Genomic DNA, 17,269 nt, shown 5'->3' on the forward strand with positions numbered 1-17,269 from the left:
CATCAGCTTTACGGAAAGAATTGGTAAAGACCAATTCATAGGCGATTTTAAAGACATCAGATATATTGGCAATTCTGTCCTCTTAGGGAAGTGATTCAGGATTGAGATTTTTCAGTCTCTGAGCCTGATGAGATTTTAAAAATCAACATCTGCACTATATGTCATTAGTTACTTTGCATGGGCTCACCTGTGTATTTCCTACCTACCTTCATTTCTTTCCTTTTTCTTTTCTGTTTTGGTGGTGCTGGGGATTGAACCCAGGCTTTATGGCTGCTAGGCAAGTGTTCTACTTCTGAGCTATATCTCTGTCCTTTTAAATTTTGAGACAGAGTCTTCTGGATTGCCCAGGTGGACTGTGAATGGGACCCTCCTGCTTCAGCCTCCTGAGTAGCTGGGACTACAGGTGTGTGTCACTGTACTGCTTGGTTTTCTATTTCTTTTAAATGACCACATGCACTTTTGAATCAGTTTTCCTCAATCCAAGGAGAACTTCAAATTGTTAGTCAAGAGCATCATCCTAGTGTCTATAAATCCCTGCCTAGCAGCTGGGTTGACGGAGCAAATGTTAGCCAAATCCTCATTGAGCATCTGTTAGAGCTGCCCTTGGGTGCTTGCTGTGAGCTGCTGGAACATGCCTACATGAGGGTTCACACTCTTTCTCTTTCTCCAATTCCTATCTTCCTGTCCTTGATTAGAGATTTAAAGTCAGAGACCATCATAAGGGGGGCAGACTTCTAGCGTAGGATGTTCCCCCACCTCCTCCAGGAGTCTGGGTGTCTGCTCTGGGTAGAATGGAAAGTGCTGTGACTGTGGACACACCCTGGTTCCTTATCTCCACATTTCCTACTGTCTGGAGACAAGCTAAGCAAACAGTTGAGGCTCCAAGTATTTGTTGGAAGATTGCATCTGATTTTTTTTCCAGTACAATTTTGACATTTAGGGTGTGGCAGATTAGTGTATATTTCTGAAAGTTCAACAACATAAGTCCTCTAAAAAACTTTATAATCTTTATTTCATCAGAAATTCCAAGGGTGTGATGGTAGTGGAATTTTAAGTGCATGCATAAGGTATGGAGATACCTTAGGAGGTGGAGATTACATTCATAGGGTGAATGAGAAAGGTTTTTTTTTTTTTTTAAAAAAAAGAGAGTGATGCATAAGCAGATTGGAACATGTTGCTATAATAGCTATGCATGTACTTATTATACTCTTAAGCAATATGTGTGCATGATTTTATATGGAAATATTCAGTGCATATTGTGTGAAACAGTTTTTTGTCTTAAAAGTGTAATGTGGACTGTGTTCAGGCTGTTGAATACTGATCTACTTCAAGAGTAGTCTGATTTTCTGTTGTGTGATTGGATTCTAATTGATTTAACCGGCCTCCATTTAATGGCCATTTATTGACTTCATTTTATTGTTGTAGCAAATGATCTTGTGATGAACATGAGTGTATGTCAGAGTACACATGGTGGAGTATTTCTGTAAGATGGAGTCCTCAAAACTAGAATGTCTGTTTTGACGTGTATGTAGGCACATTTGGAATATTGAGGTCTTCTTCTAACTGATCTTCAAAATCCTTATCCTAGTCTCACCAACATTTGAGAATGATGTTTTTTACTCTGTCAATTAATAGTGAAAATATAGAGTATATGTTTCACTTTACATTTATCTGATCAATATTAAATATTGATTATTTTTTTGGGGGGATTACCAGGGATTGAACTAAGGGCAATTCAACCACTGAGCCATATCCCTAGCCCTATTTGTATTTTATTTAGAGACAGGTTCTCACTGAGTTGCTTAGTGCCTCCCTGTTGCTGAGGCTGTCTTTGAACTCAAGATCTTCCTGTCTCAGCCTCTCAAGCCGCTAGGATTAGAGGCGTACACCACTGTGCCTGGCGAGTATTGAGATTTTTATCATCTCATGTTTATTGGTTTCTTTGTTCTAACACAAGAATAATATTTACCAATTCAAATTTGTTTTAGATCATCCATACCAAGACATATTCTGGTCTCTTACTATCCTTTAATAAGCCCAGTATGTTCATTTTTATTTTATTTTTATTTTTATTTTTTGGAGTGAGATGAAATTTTATTTATTTTATTTTTTTATTTTTTTATTGGTTGTTCACAACATTACAAAGCTCTTGACATATCATATTTCATACATTAGAATCAAGTGGGTTATGAACTCCCATTTTTACCCCAAATACAGATTGCAGAATCACCATCCATACCAAGACATATTTTGGTCTCTTACTATCCTTTAATAAGCCCAGTATGTTTAAATGCAATGTTTTAGGAAGCCTTTCCCTGTAGCTCATTATTGTTAGCTTTTCAAAGTAAATATTTTTATCATTTGTATTTCCATAGTTCCCAGTCCTCTCCAGGGTAGAAGAAATGCTGACGGAAATGCTGGGATTTCATTGTTTTCATCTAACATTCCTGAATTTTAGCTTTAATTCCATGATATGGAAATTCTTTCCAAACTTACCTTTTTTAACCTAAACAAGATCACATCACAGTGGTGGGTAGGGCACAAATAAGCACAGAGATTGTATGTTGCATTCTTTGTCATGAATTTTTCATCTATCACATTGACTTTGTGTAAAAAAATGCAAACATAGTATCCTATACACCAAAACTCCATTAAATGCTGCCAATGATGAGCTATTTCCAATGTGATCACCAGCTCTAACTCAAAACAAACAATGATCTCAAAGTCCCACTCTTTTTGTGTGGCTTGAACACTATCCCTTTTAAATTCTCTCTTCCCTATTTCCCTTCTGTCAGCTCTCCAGATAGCCACAGGGAAGAAAAACACCTTCAGAAGTTATTTTGACTTAAATCAGCATCATTTCCACGGTTTATCCATTAAAATGTAATTAAAGTGTCATAATACTTACATTTAAACTGCTGATTGAAATTCACGTCTCTCAGTTTAACCTAAGGTTTTCCAAACATCAAGCGAGAAGCCAACCATGGTGTTTCAGATTTATTAATAAAATCAATGTACATTACAGAACTCCTCAAATTCACTGAAAGCACTTAAAATTCTTTGATGAACAGTTAAATGTTTTAGGGTATTTCTTCTCCAATATTGTGTGCAGATATGGTTCTCAATGACTGAGAGTATTGGACAAAGAGTGTGACAGAATTTTGTTTATAATGATTGGCAGTCTTATGTTGGAACATTGGAATATTATGCAAATAGGCCAATTGATTGTTGCAGGGATACACAACTTGTGAACTTTTGGATATTTTCTACATCCAACAGTACTAGATTCCAGAGGAGGGTGGCAGTTCAGGCCAGGAACAAGAAAATCAGTTAAGAGAAAAAACAAACGAACAAACAAACAAAAAACCCTGATCCTTAGAGAGATTGACTTCTCATCAGTGACTTCTATGAGCTCAAAATAAAGTCAGCTTGAGTTTGGCAAATGCTTCAGCCCTCTCAGTGATACATAACCTTGTGTGTTGGCCACTCAAAGTACTTGGTCATTCATACGTGGAAGGACAGGCTGTGGGATAGTTGCCAGGGACTGTCATGGCATTTGGGGTTATCAGCTGGCTTTGTTGGCTTAAGTACTATAACTATTGTTCTCAAATAGAGAATCTGCTGCTTTACCATTCTCTCTTCTGGTTCTGGTAAATGTAATATCTGTGAGTAGTTTCTCTCCCCAAACACATTTGTTTTGATTGCTGGTAGGCTTGGAAAGGAATCACAGACCATCCCTCTCAGTACTAAGGAGCCCAGAAGGGACAATGACGACACAGTTGAAATAAACATTTGCAAAGAGATTTCATGAAGATGGCTCACATGAGCACAAAAATGTCGAGTTGCAGCTTAGGGTGAAGGTTTGGGGGTGTCTGACGCTCGCTTTTCATCTTTCCTTTTGTAGAAGTGTGGGTGAACAGACAGTAATGTTTCTTTATTTTTTTTGGAAAAGCATTAGAACCTTATTAATTATAGTAGAGTGAATATGGCAGTACAAGGAAAAATGTAATTTTAAGTATAATGGTGCATGCTGGAAACACAGATTGGCAAGCATATGGGGTTCTGGCATCTGGACAGAAGCCTTCGTAGCCATCTGCTTCTCAGAGGTTATTTTGGCAATTTGTGCAGCAATCCCAGAGATTTACAGGTCTGAGCTAAGGACTTTTAGCAAGCAACTTATAGAGGGTACAGGTATCAGAAGTACTTATTCAGAGCTTCTGTCCACACTTTAGTTTCACTGTTCTGGGTATTAAACCACCTTAAGATGTTCTATGGACTAATATTCTGTTATGATGGCTGCCAAGGCTAATTCATGCAAATATTTTTACTATTTTGTTCAGCAGGTGACAATCATGTTTTTTGCCTTGAGAGTGAATTCTCCTCTCCTAGCTCTGTGAGATGTGAGGAGCATGTGAAGGGACTCAAGTTCATCGTACATGACCCACTGCGGATCCTGAAGGGCAGACCTGGCTGCTAACCTCCGCCTCTCCTTGACTTTCTCATTTTACCTAATGTTCCTGAGGATTTGAAGAGTCTCTTGCACATTTTCTAGTTGGGGTGGTGCCATGTAAGGTTCTCATATGAACTCACGTGCACAGGAAGTCATTAATACAGGACTTTTATGGTTACTTGTAAAGCAAGCCATTCACTAGAGTGATGTATTATAGATTAAATCTGTACATCAGTTTTTCATCATAAAATACCATTGAGTATTTGAAATACGTGAGATAATGGGATAAACATTTCAAATGTGAAAGATTCTTAATACAAGATGCGACTAGAAGGACCTGAGATGAAAATGGGATCAGCCCTTTGAAATTCCATTTGACAGTAACCTTCAACATCCTAAATGCATGTGTCCCTTGACCACCGACTCCCTCCCCACTCCTGTTCTTGAACTCTATTCTATATATCCTATAGACATATTCACACAGGAACATAGGCTTTCTATGCTAATCATAAGAAGATTTATAAAGAAGAAGGCTAAATGTCAATCAATAGGAAAATGGTTAAATAAGTTTTGGAAATGCCATAGTATGTAATATCATATAGCTATTTTAAAAGTGAGGTAAATTTACAAGGACTGGTACAGAAATGTGACCATGGCCTAGTTTTAAGTAAAAAAAAAAAAAAAAACATACAGTATATTCTAATTTTTTAAAAATAAAAACATTTTTTAAAAATAAAACATTACCTATGCATGTGAATATATACATACATATATATGTATATATATATATTCCCCCTAAAATTACATGTGCATGTGAATGTGTGTGTATATATGTATGTGTGTGTGTATGTGTGTGTGTATGTGTGTGTGTGCATATATATATATGTGTGTGTGTGTGTGTGTGTGTGTGTGTGTGTGTGTGTATATCTGCTTAAAATTCATGTGCTGGAGCCCAAACGCCCAATGGTAGTATTTGGAGAAGGAGTCTTTGGGAGGTAATTAGGATTAGATGAGATCATGAGAGTGCAGGCCCCTTGGTAAGATGAATTCCCCTATAGCAATTGAAGGAGACCAGGGCTCACTCTCTCCACCATGGGAAGACAATGAGAAGGCAGATCAGGAAGATAATTTCACCAGAATTCAGCCATGCTGTCTTCCTAATATTGGACTTCCAGCCTCCAGGGCTTGTAAAGTAAATTCCTGGTGTTGAAGCCATCAGGCTGTGGTCTTTACTATAGCAGCCCCAGCTGACTAGGATTACATAGGAAGATTCTAAGTAGACTCTAAATATTACACGATTACCTCTGGGAGTGTGATCAGGTTGGAAGAGGAAGAAATTCTCCTTTTTTGAATATATATTTCTTTATTATTTGAAAGTTTGTCTCTTGAACTTACTTTAGTAGTTGAAAGATGGATACAGGAAAAAGGGCAGGGAGGAAGGAAAGGGCAGAAGGAAGAGGTCAGAGGGAAAGAGTATGGAAGGAAGGGAGGAACTGCAGGAAAAACAATCGCGGAGGGACCCAAAGCCCACTTTACATTTGCACAAGTTCCTAGGTCTACCCATTTGCAGAATATTAAGTTGTTAATGGCTAAGGTTATTTCTTCCTTGCATAAACTTGAGGGAAAAAAACATTTCTGATATCTTCAGTTACTGCTCCTATGAAATAAATGGGATTTATCAAGGAGCCCACTATGATTTGTGAAATATTTTCAATTATATTGTTAAGGAGGACTTAAAATATTCCACGAGAGTTAGAGTGAGTTCACTTTTAGCAATTGGGATCTAGAGTCAAATCTCTCTTTTGTTATGGATTTTTTCTTCTAGATTAGACACTAGTGGAGTCCCCTGATACATGATATTTCTTTTTAAAGTAGGACATCAATAATAACCTGTTCCCTTTCATCTCAAAGTGTTTGGCCTTTGGTTTTGCTCTAGACTAAATGCAGGCTCTTTCATTTGGTTTGGAATTTGAGAGACATTCCATGGGATACTCTTGTTTCCAAGACAGCAGGAAAGCCTGGGTCCTTGAAAAGCTTCTCATGGGCAACGCTTTAAATGAATGGTAACCAAACTGGCCTGTAGATCAAATCACCTGGTATCGAAAGAAAGAAAAAAGGAATTTGGGTGTATTTACTAAAACTTCTAATTCATTTTTATCAATGAACTCTAGAGGAAGTGTCTGTATCATATAATCAGATATTTGTTTTTCTATATTTAAAAATTCTTTTGAAAAATTCCCCAAATTTTTTTTTGGAAAATTCCCCAAATACCCAAAAGTCAAAAGAGTAGTGTCATGAAATTCTGGGTATCAATCAATTACCCAACTTTAATTAATAGCATCATGGAATTAGTTTCCATTTGTGTCTCATTCCTCTCAGAGTTTTTAAAGGAAATCTAAGATATAATATGACTTTACCTATAAATCCTATAGTTAAAAAAAAAAAGACATGGAAAACAAATATTAACCAAAGCTATGTGAAATACATAATTCAACAAAGCTTGACCTACTTACTGGCTGATTACTTGAAATTTACATTTTATAGATTGCCCCCAATTTGAAGCATACAACATAAGATTATCAGAAGAACTATTAATATCATAAAATCTGAGAAGAAAGATGTTATAAAATAATACATGCTAAATCTCTTTGAAGATCTAAATTACAGCCTAAAAGTGGACATGCTTCCTTCGCAAACTACTATGTTTGTTTTTTATCAAAATAATGCACAATTTGACAGAAAGCATACAAGAGTTTTTCTCAGATAATATTACTATCCAATGGCCAAGAAAATAGCCAGGATCAATCAAAACAATTTTGTATATTAACCAATAGTGCCAGTAATTGGGAAGAATATGGAGCTGTCCGTAAGATAATTAAATTCTTCATTTTTGTAATGCTGTTACCCAGCAAGTCCTCAAAAATACAAATGGTATTTATCGGATTTCCTTCATCTACTTGTAGTTCTTATTAATAAGGCACTCACAATCCACTTGGGCCTGAGGCCTTTCACGCTGGGTGCTGGTTATCCTGTTTCCTGGCCGCTCACTCATGCTGTTTAGCGAGGGCGGGCTCATCAGCCCCCAGCACTAGTGGTGCCTCTGATTTTTCCCACATTTACGAATGTGGTTGCCATTGGCTGGCATATGCCAAGCCCTCTGGCCTGCAGTCATGATCTTGACTATTTGGATTTAAATAAAGCTGCTCTAATTGCCATGAGGAGACTCTAGGACAGGTGAGAAGCTGCTTGTGCATCTCAATATTGCAGGGGTCTTGGGAGGATCTAAGGTGATGACTGTCCCTTGGGTTCGACCTTTCTGTGTCTGCCCACCTCTCAACTCATGGACATTTTATTTTCTCCACTGCTTCACTGGACACTGCCCAGAGTAACTTCCCTTGTAATGAACCATCCTCACAAGACTTTGAGAGCCCTTGATTTTTATGGGTGTTTCAGGAATCATTCAAGAAAAATTATCTCATCACTACCCAGTTGCCTCTTGGAAATCCCTGTCCTTGGCTCATCCCCCTCACTCTGATGGCTTTGGCATTTGGTAATCTTGTTGGGCATTTTCTTCTCCTTCTTGTTTTCCAGACTCCTCAGATGCCCCTGCCCTTGACACTTCCATTTTCTTATATATTCTGCTGAGTAATGTGATTATTTTTGATTAACTTATCTGAAGAATGAGCTGTGCCTGGGTGCTTCACTTTCACATTCAGGAAGGACTTTATCTAAAGCTATAGCATCCCATGGGGAGACAGTGTGTTATATCCATCTTGAGTCCCCTAGGAGATGGGACTCCAGTTAGGTGCAGATTTAAACATTGGTCCTAACCCTCTTAACCACATGTTCCCCCCCACCCCGCTCCTCCTTTCCTGGCCTCATTCCTCTCACTTTTCTCCTCTGTTTTGTTCCGTCCCTCTCTCTGTTTATCAACTCACCCCTGCACATACCCAGCATAAGCCATGCCTGAGCAAGGACGAGCTCACATGCATACCCAATCAAACAATCAAACATTACCTGGACTTTTCCTGAGTTCTGTTCTCTAAAGGGCACATAAGGGAATATCATGTGGCCAAGTTATGCTCTTTTGTAAAGGTGGGAAAATTCTCATATGGATTGCTTCCCCCCATGGCCCTCTAATGAAGAAATAAAGAGATTCTGTGAAGACTGATTCACCACTGGGGAGAGGGTGAGGCATCACAAGTGTTCACAGAATGGAAAAGTTTGGAAAAAGATTGTCTCTGTCTAGAGAGAGAAGAGCATTGAATATAGATGTTTCTTACAATACCGCCACTTTACCTCCACTGATGTACTCTAGGAATGGCGCCCTCGCTCCTTTGTGGGAGAGCCAATTCATTCTTTCTATAGTCCTATCAAAATGTGACTGTAACCTACACTCGTTTGCCTTGGATCTATTCTCTGGAGTCTCACAAAATAAGTTGATTCAATTTTTCAAAGAATAGCTGCTCAAATATTTGAAGACACATCTCAACAATTTTGCAATCAAGACATCCTGTCTAAGGTTAAATATCTCTCATCCCTTCAACAGGTTCTTTTATGTTCTACTGAGTTGTTCTGCTTTGTTAGCGTACACCCTCAAGATGGCATATTTAGCAGAGGGACTTGTACAAAGAAGGCAGATAAAGGCTGACAGAACTTAGTTTATCTGAGCACTCTAGCATATCTCATCTTTCATCTGGATGTTACATTTTTATTAATACAATATAAGTTTGCCTTGGCCTTACTATAATTCACACAGGCTTTAACATAATTTCTCTTGACCTTTTTCTTGCAATTTCACATTCCTTCATCTGCATTTGGTCATCTGATTCCTGAACCTGAGTGCAAAAAGTATTACATTTATGTTCATAGATTTCATTTTGTTGTTTGAAATCTTGAATCTCCATTTCATCATCAATAATACAAGCAATTTGGGTCATTCACAAATGCATTTGGTTTATCTTTCATCTTTGTCCAAGGCTTTTAGTCTTTAGATAAGTCTGTTTTATTTACGGGCTTGTGGCTATATTTCTTGGCTTCTGGCTCTGTCTGGTACTGCAGGACCATGGGTGTTTTAGGAAGACTTCAGGACCTGTGTGTCATCTGGTCCTGCATGCATACGGTCAGCCACCATGGTGCATCTGTGAAACTGTTCTCCTGTGTGTCTATTAAGCATCTCCATACATGGACCCCCTCAGCTGCTGCACCTCTGTATCCCTAAGAGCATGACCACTGCCATCTGTTTCTAAGCACCAGGCTCTGAACATTGTTATGACTGAGGCCTCTCATTTTCCCAGCCACTATGATCTTTCCAAGGTCCCTTTGCCACTGGGAGAGGAGTGGTTCCTGGGCCACTCAAAAGATTCCAAAGTTCTGAGTGTTCAGTAGAAAAAGGAGGAAGAATACCCATTCTACTCCCAGTGTTTTATATGCCTCATTATGTGACAGTGTTTTCATAGAAATTGCTTGTATTAATCAGTTTTTGTTATTCACCATGACAATCCTGCCTAACAAACACCACCAAAATACACTGATGCTGTTTTCCAAAAATCAGCATTTAATTTTTACTTACAAGTACACGCATTGGCAACGGCTTTCCTGGGGTCAATAGCATGGGCTGGTCCTAGTGGCTATGGTTAGTATTCACCTAACTTCTCCTTCAAGTTCAGAAGTTATGTAGAGAATGCTGTTTTTACAGAAATGTCAGGAGCTCAAGAGTACTGAGAGGAAAAGGAATGATAAGGTCTTAGAACATACTGCATCTTCTGCCCAGATCCTACTGGCACAATCAAGCCATGGCCAGGAAGTTTATGCTCTAATAATCATAAGCCATGGTGAGGTCAGGGAAGAAAGGAAAGTTTGCAGGCAAATCTCATTTTTTATTTAGCTTTTCCTTTATATTCTGCCTCTCTCTCTCTCTCTCTCTCTCTCTCTCTCTCTCTCTCTCAGTTGTAGATGGACACAACACCTTTATTTTGTTTTTATTTTACTTTTATGTGGTGCTGAGGATCGAACCCAGTGCCCTCACACATGCTAAATGAGCACTCTCTCAATGAGCTACAGCCCCAGCCCCCTGCCCTCCCCACTTTATTCTCTTCTTAAATACTACATGGGTCTTGGGAGGGCAGAGGAAAATTCCTTTGACAAGCACAGTATTTGAATCACCTGTTCACTCTGGAGCATAAACCTCTGTCATAGAGTCACATGAGTTTTTCCTCTTCCCTTGAGGTATTTTATCTGCCAGAGAGCAACCCCAGATAGCAATACCCTGCTGGCCCACTTCACCAGTTTACATAGCACCCCTAGACTGTTTGAAAAAAATGGGAAGCATATGTATGTTCAAACTGGGGAGGTTCTGGGTACTTTGAATACATATATTCTAAATCAACCTCTTTGTGGGAAAGGTGGGACTCCACAGGATATAACTATGAAGAAACTTTATTTTTCCATTATCTCCCTCTTTTAACCTGCTGAGTATACTAATTCTTTCCCAGTTTTTGGAAGAAAAAAAAATTGAATTTTTTCCCCTCACTTTCAGATAATGAAATATCCCCATGATTAATGCCCATTAAAATAATCTCATTTTGTAATTAACATGTTTGGTCCCAGGTAAAATCCAAACTTCTAACTTCATTCTGTTTTTCCAGCTTGGGTTGGACATAGGCTGCAGTCCTGCTGCAGAGAGACTGCATGGTCCACTTCTTTACCTCCCTGTGTAGCATCTAACCCTGCCCCACTCACTGGGCTGCCTCTGGCCCTCCAGGTTGGAAGCAAATAGGGAGAAGAGATAAAGGGCAGGGAAATTTGTATTTGGATGGAACCAGGAACATTAATGTTGGTTTCTCTTGGCCTTGGTAGGTATTTAAAACAAGAATTTTTTTTTTTTTTGTTTTAAGACAAGAAACAGGAGCTTCTATGGGTATCTCTCTTGACTGCCCAGACTATACATCTTAACATGGGAAGAGCCTTTCCAACTGCTTACAACCATCCCCCTGTTCCTTTTGCTGAGATGGCCTTATCCTGGTCATTCCTATGCAGAAGCCCTGTGGCAGTTCCATATTTGGATCTTTGGGAGACACATATGCACACATCTTTGATCTGCTGTCAGTAGTAAGGCAGGTATTTCCCAAACGCTTCCCCTTCATGATTCCCTCAAAGAATTTCAGCTAACACTTTTGAAAAATGAGACATTATTTTACTGTAAACCCTAGATTCCCAAGGGCTACTGAGTAGTCTCCAGGAAGCTCCAATAACCTGAACTATAGGTCAGAGGAAGAGACTCCCCTCTCATTTCCCTATTCCAACAATTAGAGTGGTCTAGGTGGTTAAGAAGGGGCATATAGGGGAAGTTGCTACAGCACATTGATGATTTTCTCCAGTGTCCTCTCTTGTCTGTTTTTAAATTCTCAAGGTGGACACTGGATAGCAATTGCAGAGTATGTCTTTGGCCCTTTTATGTAAATCTTGAGCAAGCAGTCATTCCTCATACTGGAATGCAGAGATAATGTAATGTGTGACCAATGTTTCTCTCCATTAAACCTGGAATCATAGGCTCTTTGAATCTGAAGAGATTTAAATATTTCTCATTTCATAAATAAGAAAATCAAGTCTTAGAAAAGTTAGCAAATTTTCCAAAGTCACACACAACTTTTTCCATATAAAAGTCCTTAAGTTAGGTAAAAATCTGTCCTCATAACCCATCTTCCCTCAAATTTATCATCTTTACGAGGGTATATTACATAAAAGAAGGTGGTAAGTCAAGGTTTACAAAGGTTAAATGTGTTAACATGTGAGAGTTTCTAGCAGAATGTGGCACAGAGAAAACGTTCTTCAACTTCTTTCTCTTTCTCTAAAAGCTCATGTGCCTAATACTTGAAAGCACAACCAAAACAGAAGGAATAGTGCCAGCAATCACCAATCTGCCAAAACTCACCTTTAAAATTATAAAGTAGAATGTTTTTAAAGAGTGTATACTAGAAACCTTCCTCCACTTGCTGGTAAATTTCCAAATAGCAGCATAATACCTGTCGTTTTCTATGATGATAGCTGAAGGTTTATGAAAAATCCAGTTGTCCAAAAATAAAGAAGTTTAAAAGAAGAATGAGCCATCTGCAACTATGCAATATGACATGACCACAAAAAGAACATGGACAAATAGAAAGTATATTAAATGAACACAAGAAATTTCCCAAATTTCTGCAATTATTTCTTGAACAATTATGACATTAATTTTGAAGTAAAAAGAGATTATCTATATTTAATTTCTGGAAGAAATGAGATGTCCCCCAGAAGCTCATGTGTGAGACAATGCAAGAAAGTTCAGAGGTGAAATGGCGTCTATTTTTAAACTGGGTTATGAGGGTTTTAACCTAATTGGTGTATGAATCCACTGGTCTAGGTTAACTGGGTTGTAACTCTAGGTAAGTAGCGTTTGGCTGGAGGAGGTGGATCATTGGGGGTGGGACTTTGGGGTTTATATTTTGTCCCTGGTAAGGGGAGCTCTCTCTCTGTATCCGTGTTTCCATGTCCTGGGTGGCTTTCCTCCTCCATGCATTTCTGCCTTGATGTTTTGCTTCACCTTGGGTTTAGAGCAATGGATTGGATCACCTGTGTACTGATACCTCTGAAATTATGAGCCCCAGATAAACTTTTCTTCCTCCTGTTGCTCTTGTCAGGTCTTTTGGTTGCAGCGGCAAAAAAAACCCAAAAAACAAAAAACAAAAACAACAACAACAAAAAAAAAAAAACTGCCTAAAACAAAAGCAAACCTAAGGTCATGAACCACCTTTGAGTCATGGGGTCACCTTTGAGTAGAGTTCTACAGTGAATTTATTTTTATGCTAATGATTCTGTGTTCCTCAAACTTCATACAATAATCATTCCCTCTGAAAGTATAAAAATGAGAAAATGATCATGAAGTTCAGAATGAATGAGTTTTGTCAGAATTACAGTCTTAGCCAGACAAAGACCTAACCCCATGGGTATGCAGAAGGCTGGGCTCATTGTCTGACATTCTGCCTAGGAGCCAGCGTGGAAGGTGGAGAATAAGAGACTCCTTCAGCTGAGGGAAGCTGCTCCATCTGACCATGATTCTAAGACTTCCTAACATGCTTGGGAAACTGTTGTTTAGATGGCAAATCACAAAGAGAAATAAAGGCAAGCTTCACATCAGTGAAGCAATCTTAACTATCTGCTTTTCTGGAGAGACTGATGAGGAATGTAGTCTTACCAGCAATTTTATTGTTCCCTAAAGAAGCTGACATAGAAGATGAGATGTGAAGTTACAGGAAAATAGAAGAACAGTGGACTGTTTCCTTGATCCAAGGGAAAGACTGTCACCCTCTCATGGGGACATCTTTCCATTTGTTTCAAACAAAAACATCCAAACCTTCATAACCAAGAAATGTTCAAATATTCATATAACATCTGTAGGTGAGTTAACTGAGAATTCTGAAAACTTAGCCAATTTGATTACTTTTTATCTCTAAAATCAGGGACAAGATTTCCATACTAAATCGAACAAAAAATTTGGACAATAAATGTATAAGAAAGCAATTAAGAATTAATGACAACTAATTACAAGAAATCTCTTTTAGATAAACTTAGTTGAGAAGTTGACTTTGTGATAAATAAAAATTAAAAAGATGTTTAGAGCTCAGTACCAATATCAAAGCTAGTGAGCTGGGGGAGTACCTCAGTTGTAGAGTGCTTACCAAACCCATGTGAAGCCCCTCAAAAAAATATCAAAGTGTTTTACATGCAGTGATGGACACCTATTTCATTGGTCTTTGTGTGGGGGAGCTTGCATGTGTAAGGGGGTTTCTTTTGGGGAGTAAAAGCAAATGGGTATTTGCACTTTTACCCAATTCTGCAGGGGATCTTAAAGGACATTATTTCATATTGAGGTGCTTATAATAAAGCATGAGATTATTTTTAGATGATTATGATCTTCCAAATATGAAAAAGCTTGGCTCTAACACATGCCTATAATCCCAGCGGCTTGGGAGGCTGAGGCAGGAGGATCTTGAGTTCAAAAGCAGCCTCAGCAAAATAAGATGGTAAGCAACTCAGTGAGAACCTGTCTCTAAATAAAATACAAAATAGGGCTGGGGATGTGGCTCAGTGGTTGAGTGCCCCTGAGTTCAATCCCTGGTACCAAAGGGGGGGGGGACCCAAAACTGGATTGTGAGGTAGTTTCAATAGAAAAACCTCATGTCAGACTTTCAGCCTCATTAGGGCGACAGAGATAACCTCTATTGCTATGGCCTATGAGCTGAGTTGCCACAGGTCTGGTAGGCATGAACCATTGAATCAATGGCCCGTGATGGGAGGGTTTCAGACTTCTGATCCCTTGAGGAATTTGTTTCCCTGTTGCAGTGTTGGGGATCCTCCCCAGGGCCTTGGGCATACTGGGAAAATACCCTAGTATTCCACTACGTCCCAGCCCTTTTACTTACAATGGCTCAAAAGAGACAACTGTGTCTGTAGGACATAGACCTTGCACATGTCAAAATATTCATCCTGCTAAAGGTGAGTTCCCACTGCGGGGACCAGTGGTTACCTGTGTGGAGTCAAGTGTAGGCTTCACATTTTCTGTCCCTATCATTGTTGTCAACTGCTGGTCTCTCTTCCAGCATAGGTAGAGTAATGTCAGGATAAAGAATGAGACATAAACACAGTCCTGAGAGAAGGAAGCCAAGTAGGATAGGAACAGGGACAGGGGCATAGCCATAAGAATGTCAGTAGAGTAATCCAGATCTTGCCAGAGGAAAGACCCAGATCAACAGTCTAAAGAACTCTACAGGAAGGGAAGGAGCAAGGCAATAGGGCAGCCTAGCAGGCAGTGACCACGATTGATCTGATGATGTTTAAATGGGTCAATAACTACTAAAATGACAGCTTATTCAGAACCCGACAGAGAGCCAGGCTTAAAGGCCAGGAAACTGCGAAGCTGTGATAAAGCTTTCACTACTAATTGCTTTGCTTTTAGCTAAAAAGCTGAGAGTACATCAACATTTCAATTATTGTGCTAAATTTGTTAATATGCTTTCCAAACAAAACAGCTTTTAAAGATGTCAGAGCGATCTACAACTTTTCTTCTTGTAATACCTAGCTTCAACCAATTTCAGATATAGGGAATTGAAGTAATGACCCCCATTAAATTTTCACTAATATTATCCTACGTAGGGCTTCTGATTACTTTGGGCCCTTGTTATGCATAGCAAGCAAATGTGTTGGCCACTTATCTGTCATAATGTGGGGCAGATGTATTTGAAGTGGACAATACTTCAGTTCCTATACATTGATGTTCACATTTAAGGGGATTAAATATTAATTAGATTCCCATATTCCATGAAATGCCAGAGGGGAAATAAAAATTTTAAGGAGTATTCTTAGTCTCTGATATGATGTCACTTACCAAAGACATCAATGATATTAAATAATTGTAGATTAAAATCGTATTTTGTCCCTGCCAGAACAAAAACCTATTTTAAAAGCTTTGTAAATGTTCTAATTCTGCTAAAAATTCTTTAAGCCCTCAAGAAGAAAGAAGTTACAAAAAAGGCTGAGTACTTTTGATACCCCTAGTCCATTGGAGGTCTTATTAAAGTGTACCTGATTAGTAATAAAATGTGAAAGTATTAATTTTGGCGAGCTGCAGGAGTTTTTGATACATTCTAAGGGGTTTTTCCCTTTTGTTGTACAAAGCGTGTTTGATAGTAGAGGAGAATTTCCTGCCACAAGTATATTTCTATTACTGAGGCATAAATGGATGTTTTCAAGGTTTGAATTGAAAATATGTTAATTCTCCAAGCTCTCAGATTTCAGGGAAGATTGTGATTGCCGAGAGAAGAACAAAGAAAATATGAGATATTTTACGCTCTTCAAAGCCCAGTGGCATTTAATTCATGTTTCCTCATTCAGACAAAGCCCGGAGCTCCAGATTCTCTGATGGAATGTTTTGCACAGGTAGATGATTTTTTTTTTAAATTGTTTTACCAGATCCTGTGTTTTATATAACTATATGTGTTTCAACATGTGGTTAAGCTAATACAGGGAGTTAAGGTCAGATGAAGTAAAGTTTCTCATCAATTTTTAAAATTTATATGCAGTGCACACACCCTTGGAATTTTGAAGAATTCAAAATTATTCACAAAATCTTGGCATATCAGAATTATTGTGCTTTTGAAACAGAATTTTTAGTTTGAAATACAGAGACTGTGTTGTAACATCGAATTCAAAGAACTTGTTGACATTGATCTGTTTGTGTTTCAGAGTCAACAGTAGGTAAAATAAAAATGGGATTTCATTCTCATCAGAAGCATACCTTAAGGTGGAGAAGACTGTCTTCTGTATAGACATATCAAAGCCCTCAGATGATTTTATAGAAGGTTTTGGGGGTGAGTAGGTCTTGGGGTTAACCTTGACTGGGAGAATGCGACTGTGTCTTTATACCCTGATATCAACCAGGTACACAGTCGGGGGATGGCTGCTCATGGAACGTTTGCTTTCACCAAAGGTGATCTCAAAAAGGGAGATTAGGTTGTGAGCAATCCTTTGCCATTTCTTTCAGAGGCCAAGGAACAAGTACATCAGTTCTGAAGTGGGGCCTCTGTGCAGTGTACCACAGCTCCCATTAGGGTCCTTCCCCTGTGTCAGTGGGACCTGCCTCCTTGGCAAAAGTTCTGGTCACTGCTCCTTCAGGATGCTGGGGCAGGCCTTCTTTTCCCCCAGGTGATCTACAAGAAGGAGGTGGGTGAATTGAGCTGCAGACTCTCTGCCACCCTTTTCTGCTATTGGCCAGCACCCTGCTCCTCT

The sequence above is a fragment of the Urocitellus parryii genome, chromosome 2 (genome assembly GCF_045843805.1).
Source record: "Urocitellus parryii isolate mUroPar1 chromosome 2, mUroPar1.hap1, whole genome shotgun sequence".
Lineage (NCBI taxonomy): Eukaryota > Metazoa > Chordata > Mammalia > Rodentia > Sciuridae > Urocitellus > Urocitellus parryii.